General features: G+C 37.4%; 1 protein-coding gene across 1 annotated transcript in view; it reads left to right on the top strand.

Moving 5' to 3' along the window:
* The first annotated feature begins 692 nt into the window (after nucleotides 1-692).
* Nucleotides 693-10365, top strand: part of LOC139743417 (uncharacterized) — a 192723-nt gene continuing 183050 nt past the window's right edge. The window contains exon 1 of the mRNA XM_071653902.1: nucleotides 693-802. The gene's annotated coding sequence lies outside the window, so the exon portion shown is untranslated. The remainder of the gene's footprint in view (nucleotides 803-10365) is intronic.

Below are 10365 nucleotides of genomic sequence, written 5' to 3'. Positions count from 1 at the left end.
AACGGTTGATTTTGTTTCTGATTTCCTATTCGACGACCGAGAACTTTCCTCAAATCTTTCTTCAAACACATTGACTGCCTATTCATCTTCAATAATACTCGTGCTCTATTTAAACTTGCGCGTTATGAACACTACCCACCCCCCCCCCCTTTCCAATTGTAGGCTCTCGCCAATGCTCACTCACGTTATAAATCGTTTCTTTGTAACGATTGACGTATATTGTTGATCCCTAAAGTTAATGGAAAATTATTCTAGAGACGAGATTGATATCAATTGCGTGAGAGAGTTAGAGAGATAGCCTTGAGGTAATACAGTACAGAAAAATATTTGATTTTTATTTAGTTTTCATTTCCGATGGAGGTCTATGGTATGCAAACTCTGTTTCATTAGTATAATTTTACACTTCACAACAAGGACAGTAACGATAGAGTTAACTGAACAACTGGGCCTACATTGTGAATAAGTAGGAGAAAAAGAACTTATTAATTCCCTTTTGGAAGGCTCAAGGAAGAACGTAATAAAAGAGGACGGCAAGAGCCGCGCTGTGTGTTTTCAATTACATTGATGGAAAGCCCGCTGAAAAAAAAAATGTACTCTCGCAGCCTGAATGAAGGCTACGTGGGCGATCTCATGCATGGCACAGTGTACTGAAATGCCCCAGTCTATCAGTCAAAGATATCACAGCTAGACCAAACCGCGTCAGGACCGTGTGAACTGCTGTGTGGTTTATACTCAGGAAATCTATTTTTGATATACTCAAGTGCTGTTTTCTGTACGCGAACAAGCAACCAAGAAAAAAACAGTGAGTATGCTTACACATTTTTCTTTAAGATGATGTCAGTATGTGATTGTTATGTCACAGCTCCTTTACAACCAGAATACAGTGAATAAAGACAAACGTTCACGATTTCTGCCTGTTCTTAAAAAGCACTTAATGTTCGTTGACTATCTACCATTCGGAATACTCACATAGTTTGTGTCATGAATAATCACCCACTTGCGATTGTGTAATGTCTACATTACTTGGAGTACTTTTCACTGTGACATTGTGGTTTTTAACAACGCGAATTTTAAACACTATAATTTGTCCATGATCTGTTGATTGCAATGTAGAAATGGCAGTTGGCATGCATTGCTTTTAATCGCGGTAAGCGCTGGGTGAACTTTGAAGTGAGGCAATATATATAAACATCAAATGCATGGGTGGTGATATTGTACATTATGGGACACTGGTGATTTCCTTAGAGAAGGAAGCTATAAGCCTGTCAAAACATCTGAAACTAAAACCTCAAAGTAATTACTCAAACAGGGGTTCATAGAACAGCGATCAAGTATTTTGCCCAACGTTACATATACACAGCAAAACTTATTACATATAGCATGTGTATATAATATATGTATATATATAACATATATATCTGTCAGAGCTTTCTCTGTTATGTTTTTTTTTCTTTAGAAGACCCAGATTGTTGGAGTTACAGGTCAAATCATTGACACTGCTCTTGCATGAATGATCATCGCCACTTCAAAACGTTTGTTACATTGAATTATAGTACATGTGATTTGCAGAACATTCAACCCCTCCCACGCATTATTAGCCTAGGGTGTAATGCCGATGATCTATCATAATGTTTGCCCTTACAGTTCCATTTTTGTTCGTTTTGTTTGGTTGATTGGATATCTTTAATAGGCCACTCCCACTCCTCTCTTATCAGAGAGAATCGAGTTTTGTCATGTTCCGTGTCCATGGCTCCCAAATCCAGATAATTCAGGCTAGACGGATGATTTGTTCTGTTTTGCAAATCTACTCGTATACAAATTGGACAACCACTGTCCTTTCCTATATCATCAATTTTACGGGGAAAAACCAGCAGTTAGAGTAAACTTTGGTGTATCTGTGTCTACATATATATATATATATATATATATATATATATATATATATATATAGATATATATAGATAGATAGATAGATATAACGAGTGACAGAGAAGGGCGAGAAAGTGTATTGCAGTAAAATTCATCGTTGGAAGTGTGATAATTGTTAATCGGCGAAGAAATGCTGATGCTTGAGTAATTTCTTTTTTTCGTATTTGTCTGAAACCTTCAAACTGTGATGTGCTCAATTCAAACATGGCTGGATGTACACTGCAATGTATACGGTTCAGATTTCACGGACTTTGCTTTTTATGCCTCCCTGCCCCACCCCCCCCCCCCTCCACCCAACCCTCATACATCGTTACAGGACCCAGTCACATTCATGATAATTCGCGTAATCAAACATGTCACATTAGACAGTGTTTTAGTATGGTGATTAAGTCCCCTCCGCTGGTGGTAGAGAAAATAAACGCGGTGATGTATTCAGATTAAATCAGTCATGAGCAAAGGTTGGAAACAACATCAAACTCTGACGTTGGTATCATGTTTCAACACCTCACTACCATATGAAAAGTCTACAGATCTGCCTCAGAGATCGAATTCCAAAATTCGTAGTCTTATTATCGATAGGAGAATGATAACATACGCACGCACGTGATTTTTTTTTTATGTGGTATATTCTACAAAGGTTGATTCAATGACGCTAATAGCCGACAGCAATGTCCAGGTATAGACGTACGACTGTAACTTTAATTGATAACCATGATACAGTGTGCACTGTTAATCATGCGTGGCGTGTCATAATACATCGTCCCTCGAACCAGCGTCACCCTTCCGAGACGCCCGCTGGCTGTTCCGCTACCAATGTTCCTTCATCACCTTCTGTTTAACTTGGAGGATTTCACGTTGGTCAGACGCCATATACAGCTGATTGATCAGTAACCTCATACGTAATAATAACAATACTTCACAACATTTATATAGCGCGTTATTACATAAAATGTCTCTAAGCGCTATGGGAAAAAGAAAATAGAAAGGGAAGAAGAGGAAAGAAAAGAGAGAAAGAAGAAGAAGGTACAGTTTCAGAGACGGTATAAGACATGAGACACAGTCATAATACTACTCAATAAACAAATACGTGTTTAACATGGATTTAAATTTGTCTACTGAGTCTGTTTGTTTCAAGCATTCAGGTAAACTCTTCCAGAGTTGAGGCGATGCTGACTGAAATGATCGTGAACCATAAGATTGTGTATTGACAGGAGGAGGTATTAAATGTGATTTGTTGTTAATCTTCTATAACGCATTATAAATGACCACAAACGGCTTTAACCCGAGGATGTACTTCTCAATGCAACTTCGTTTAAAGTTCACCATCTTTAAAGGAAAATGGGCGTCGTTTTCTCTCAGACAATTAAAGCGAAATTAAAGGGTTATAGAGTAATTTTAATTTTGATTGGACTGCACAAGTTATGAAGTACATTGAAATTACATATAGTATTATGTGGATGTATTCGTGCGTGTGAAATCTGAAAATTGTTGCAGGGAAAAAATTTGAATATGCCTCGAAATTGATCAAAGGAGAGATGCATTATCAATTTGATGGCAGTAGGTCGCAATTTCGTTTATCATGTGTTTATGTGTCAAAGGTTGTTCAAAGAGAATGCACATGATGAATGGGGTGAGTATATAAAGTTAGCATAAAGTTTGGTTATGGTTTCTATTTGCAGACGTTATTAATGATCATTAAACTGGTTAAAGGAGCCACTCTCGTCAGCTGGGTTAGATGTGTACTTGCATAATCAATCACCCGTCATCCCTGTCTTTCTACCACTTCAGTATGTCACGGTCTTGAGTACGCTCATGACAATAAGCCAGTTCACGGATGTGCAAAATAAAGGCCATTTGAGACTGTTATGTGAATTTGCCATTGACTTCAAAACGGAAATAGTACTCATGCAAACTCTATCGTTTATGTATGTTGAATGTTCAGTTATGTGTTTCACACTTGTTGGAACGAACATGCGAAAGTGATTCATCAACATGTTTAAAAAAAAAATCTATGTATTTTCTCTTTATAATGATTATTAAGGTATAATATGAAAATTTCATCGCAAGACCTTTTCGTGTTTGGTATATACGCCTGTGGTGTGGGAGTCATTTTAGACAATATACTCACTGTGAACCGGCTTATCACATTATAGTTATCTCTGTCACTGGAATCAACCCTCAAACGTAACACTTCCACTCGCTGAGAGATTATTCCAGGGATGACACTATCAATCTACGAAGAGCATGCGCTATCATTAATGCAGCCACAATATTCAGCTTCCCATACGTGCACCTTGGAGCTACAAATCCATACGCCGTAGTAAAACGTCATGGTGTGGATAGATCAAAGCGCAAGTCAGCACTATGTTCCAGTTGACTACTCGTATCATACACTCAGAAAAAAAAGGAAGTCAACACTTTTCGACTTCATATTTTTCATAGAAGAGTTTGATGAAAATCAATGTATCATATACTATATTAAAAGTAAATTGGCTGTCAACCTTGTAGGTCAATATAAATGGAAACTTCACTCGTGAGTGAACATATCTATTTTCCTCCTTCAAGGCACCAAGTAAAAATTGCACAAATTGACATATTGTCTTTCATTTGCAAATGCCCTTCAAGATAACAATAATAACAGAAGACCAATTAAACACAATGAGAGACATGAATGAAATAGCCAAAATAAGTTTTCGTTCTGTTTATCTCTTTATAATCTCAAACAATATCATAGTGGGAAACTAGAGGGGGAAATAAGACTTTTCTGTCAACTCAAACCTCAAATAAGATAGGGAGTAAGGGCACAAAGATGATTAAATTACCAGAATATCTTTATTCTATTCTTTAATTCAGTAATTTAAGAATTCATGAGACAAATTAATGAACACCAACTATCATTTACAATTTCCTAATTTGATAAATCAATTCAAATTCCTACCATTTCTTAATATTACTTTGAATATGGATTTGAATGAAGATTCTTCATTTTCCTTCATTATTTTTCGCCTTTATTGATTTTTTGGGCTTCAAAGAATATTATAGAGATCACAGGTTTACTTTTGCAACTTAATTCGGTTTTTTTTTAGTGTTAAAATATAAAAGTGTTCACTCATGCGTAAAGTTTTTCTTTTCATGACCTACCAGGTTGATAGCCAGTTAAATTACCTTTCATATCATACACTGTCATATGATATTCATTTTATTTATAATTAACTTTTAGCCAAACATCTGTAAGAAATATAAATTTGAAAAAGTGTATATTTTTTTCCCTTTTTTTGCCGAGTGTGCATAAAATAATGTATAGATGACTAGTTTTGATATATTGTCACACAAATTAGAGAAATTAGACATAAGCGATTGATATCCAACGATCATATTATGTTATTACCTCAGAATTCTCTCTGTTATATTATGTAAAAAACAATGTGAAAAAAGGAGAACAGAAAAGAAATTAAGCAAGAGCGATCTAACTTTTTCAAATATCTGTGATAATGTATTTCCATCTGACAATGTCTGAAAAGATAACTAGTTTGTCAATAGTTCGATTTTCGTCAATAGAGTCAATATTTGATCTTTCTTTTTTTATTATTTTTTGTCACCTAATAAAATGTTGAAGGCGACAAATCTTTGTACATTCTATGCATCAGACATTTTGGCCATATCTCTCTCTCTCTCCCTCTCCCTCCCTCTCTCTTTCTCTCTCTTTATCATTTTTTTTTCTATCTGCCACATTGTCAGCAAACTAATATTGGCTAAGAACAGGACCATCCATCGATCACCTTTGCTCTGATTAACCTTTCTTTGATCATCATGCAAAGCACGGAGTGTCCCTCGGAGTAGTCCATATAACGTCATGTTGTACCCCGTGTATAGATCGGGAGCAGCGGCAGCTCACACTTTAAAGTCCAAACAGTGGACGAGCTAATATTTAGATGTCGCTTCGTTTTGAGAGGGAAAGACAATTCATGTTTCACATCTCGGTTGCGATGACATTGAGTTGGAGAGATGGGCATGATTTTAAGCTGTATTTGTTCAAGAGATTTTGAATGTTGTGCTACGGATAAAAGAAAGATAACCTCGCCAGCTTGCGGTGAACAGGCTCGCCTTGCGTCGCGCGTGCGTCTATTGTTCAAACCGGACTGGACCATTCGTCCGTGAGAAGTGCTAATAGCAACTTTATAATGTCCTATTTAGAAACAAAGTTTTTTGTTCATTATGAAGTTGATTTTGGATGATTTTTGCCAGGGACGTGTATTCACATGTGTGTGTTTAATGGAGTGTATATGTCCGTCTGTCTCTCCGTCTGCTAATTAACCCATAATGACGTCATCTCTACGTCCTCTACTCTACCACGCCTATCAACCCTGATTATGTTTCCTTAACAAGTGAGTCATGTAGCCTACAGAAACGCGGAAGGGGTGGGGGATTTTAGTCAGATAACATACCAATTGCCTTTTTTTAATATTTTCCCCTTTTCCTGCTCGATCTAAACCAAAAAGATATCCCTTTATACAGTAATCTGCGCGTCGAGTTGTGGAACTTGGCCAATGTTGGCCTCGTCTTGTAAGTTTTCCACACTAAGAGCTCAGAGACTACCTATCATGCAACAGCTACGTAACTAGCCATTATCTGTCGGAATTCGAGCTGTTGCTATGGGTAACAGCAATCACATTGTTACTGCGAGTTTGCTTATTTCGTGAAACAAGATCCTGGTGTCTTCACTGAGCGAGTTAGCCATTGATAGTGATAATACTTTCTTGCAATTAAGTCATCATACCAACATTTTCACGATATTGTGTCCATGGATATGTGTAATATCATTTTGATATTGTTGTTGTGGTGTTTTCCTTTTTTTTTAAATGATGTTCCTCGCATGTCGGATTAGTTTACTAGGTAATTTGTTGGTATTCACATTTAATACATCACGTACATAGGGTCAAATTATTTTCCGTTGTCACATAACATGCCGACATAGCAATTTCAACATAAAGTTGTATTGTATCGTATTGTATTTACTGCGATAGAAGGTCAGTAGACTGTCGTATGGGCCAATGATATTATCTGTTACAAAACGTTCAATATCAATGAATGTAACCAATAATTCCTATAGCTCCTTCAAACATCAATAGAAATTGTGTTGTGTTCATGCTTCACTACTATAGAGACTTATAGACCCACATCAGCAAAATTATTCGAAATATGGAAATGAAATATTATTTCTGGAACAAAATGCTTTACAAGAATTCAGCGAATCACGGTTGCCTTGTTTAGCTCAATGGACATATATGTGTATATTTCTGCCATGTCCGACAACCCTGCCCTATTGTCTAATTATCTTATTAAATGACCTTTCAAGAGCAGTTTATCTCACAAACGTGTGAACTCTTGTCAGATAAATTCTTTTGAAAGTCGACGTACTACGTCACTCCCTTTGCCAACATTACATTACAAAAAGGGCACGCTCTGCGCTATAAAAAAAAAAACAACAACAGCAAGTGACGCAGCAAAACAAAAGCGTTTAGCAGATCCCAACTATAAAAAAAGAAGAAGAAGAAGAAGAAAGAAAAAAAAAGATATGTAGCTCATGCACAATATGAATCACCTACTTTTAGAAAATAATAATATCAAACTACAGCCTGTTCACAGAGTTTTATCATTTATTTCAATCGAGTGTGACCATATGGAAGAACAGTCGTACTTTGCAAATACGGCTCAACGGCCGGACAATTCCCCGTTTCTTCGTACTGTGATGTATTTTCTATATTTTTATTTCTAAATACAAAAACAACAATAACAACAATTCAGGAAAAATTATTTTGAGCGCAAGCACACGCACATAAAACAATACACTATGTGTATTGTTTCATCACATAGTTATAGAGTGAAATATTCTGAAATACATGAAACCTATAATCCCAAGTAATTCAATGAAGTAACGTGACAAAATTTTAGAAAAGAAAATTATTATGGAAGTATCGAAATGTGTGAGGATTCCAAGTTATAATATACATCTAATCACCTGGCCCTGAAATGCACCGTGAGAACTTATGTTATCTTTTTCCTCTGTGAATAGCGACCTTCGCCATCATTGACAAAATGCGAGATATGACGGCATTTTTGCAGGGCCGCGAGACAAAAAACAAAAACAAAAACCAGCAACAATAAGGATTGGTTAAATACCTGCGATCATGCTTGGTTCAGACAAATCTGTTACATGATACAGCCTCATGGGTTTCCCATACACCTCCGTTTATACCACACGATACATATAGGAATACTTACTGCGACCGTGGTACGAATTATTCATGTAAACAAAGAGAAAACTAGATAGCTTGGTCATAAACGCATCGACTCCATTGTCAATATGCGTTGTGGTTATCGGAGTGCACTTAATCACCCCCCCCCCCCCCCCCCAAAAAAAAGGAGCTAGAGTCAGAAGACCAGCCAAGCACCGGAAGTGGTCAATCGGAAATGTTATAGCATCCAATGACAATCTCCCTAGTTCTATCGAGGACTCATGCAAATGGCGCGAGCCAGAGCTAACGCTAAAAGCTTCGAAAGATCAAGAGCCACTCATGTGGAAATTATTTAAGAAACTTATCCTCTGACTGAGGACGTAGACAATAAAAGATGAGTGTTTTGTGTTTGTGGTTTCCTCTCTAGTCCTTGTGGAGATAAATCCAAAGTTTAGGGGCTCTGAGGCTTCAACCCCCCTCCCTCACACCCCTCCTCTTCGGTGAGGGGGGGGGGGAGACTCACTTTAACAAATCAAGATCAAGTTAGATGAAAATCCGTCATAGATTTGTCAAGAAGATGCAGTAAATCTAGACAATCCCCCTCCCCTCCGTCACCCCCCCCCCCCCCCCGACCTGGGCACCCCTGAATCCGCCATAATCAAACATGCAATTTCAGTCTTGAATCTCTTCATAGCAGAGGCTTCAACTCCCCCCTCCCCGAAAGGGGGCTAGGGAGGGGGAGTTGAAGCCCCCCCCCCCCACACACACATGGCTCCCGTGCCCTGCATCCCTGGATCTGCCATTAAACTTGAACTACTTTCATCAATGATAACACCAAACTAGCTCTATCTTATTTGGTTATAGAATATTAGAAGAATTTTGATTAAGCCGTAGTAGACTTTGAGGTCCTTTTGTTCGGGGGGGGGGGGGGTGACTAATTTAAACAAATTGAGATCCCATTGCCATAATGGTGCTACCTGCCAATTTTGTTGAGAGTAGATCTGTCAAGGATCATATTAAGAAAATATAAATGGTGGAGGTTCATGCGCAGTTTTGACATGGAGTTTATCTACCATCTTAATACACAGTATCGCTAAAGTAAATGATTTGCACATTTCTCGGCGGTGTTAGCACATTTCCCGGCAAAATTGAACTTTTGCACATTTCCCGACGTCATGTTTGCACGTTTCGCGTTGATGAAATTTGCACATTTCCTGGCATGACATTTGCACATTTCCCGGCGTTTGCACATTTCCCGGCAAGACGTTTGTACATTTCCCGGCGTTTGCACATTTCCCGGCTCCACAGTCCTTACGCTGCATTTTTTCTGCATTTTTTTCTGCATTTTGTCTTTATTTTTGCGGCATTCATTACCAAATTCAAGAGTAAGAATCTTGAAAAGAGATCACTTTGATTAAAAAATTATAATTATATGTCTAGTGAAAATTTGTCCAAAAATTAAAATGAAAGAGGATATTCGTATACCAGGTATAAAGACTGTATCCTTCATAAATTGGATATAGAAAAGAACAGTTTGTTTGTCTGGCTGCATCGCAAAGGTAGAACAATCAATGAATAAGTTTGAAAATTTTAAACGCAATATCTGAAGAAACGGCTACCCTTAGGACAAAATAACTTTACAGTATGGAAAAACAGAATAATTTGATAATGATGAATCTGAAATGGGCAATCCATCCATTCAATGATCTTTCTTTGATTGGTGTATTCCATTCCTTTGTGTATCTTTTAATGTAAAATGGAGAATAAGCAAACAAACAACAAATATGATAATAACAGTTCATCTAGGAGCAGGACAAAAAGTTTCTGTCGTCCTACCGTTAGGTGAACCTCACAGTGTGAAATCTAATTCAGAAGTACGTCCAAAGTCCGAATTCGTTCATTATTACCAATTTCCGAGAACAACATTAATTTTGCCATGAATCCTTCAGTCTAATAATATTTTTATACCTCATCCTGCAAGAGAATATCGACACAGTAAGATAAACATTAAAGAAAAATCAATGCACGTAAGAAGTGTAGGGATGTTACAGCACGGACTAAAGGGGGATTCCCCAAGCATGCCAAGAATGATTTGAATACAACAAATGCAGAACGGTCAGTGATTTAAAAGCTAATAAAAGAAATGAAACAATCCGTTTTTGGTAACTTTTATTCAAGTTTTGAACAGTACATGGAGGCT

The sequence above is a fragment of the Diadema antillarum genome, unplaced genomic scaffold, assembly GCF_040938485.1.
Source record: "Diadema antillarum isolate AM-2024a unplaced genomic scaffold, OU_Dant_1.0 seq00001076_RagTag, whole genome shotgun sequence".
NCBI lineage: Eukaryota > Metazoa > Echinodermata > Echinoidea > Diadematoida > Diadematidae > Diadema > Diadema antillarum.
Note: the sequence above shows the minus strand (reverse complement) of the source record. Positions and strands in the feature narration are given on the sequence as shown.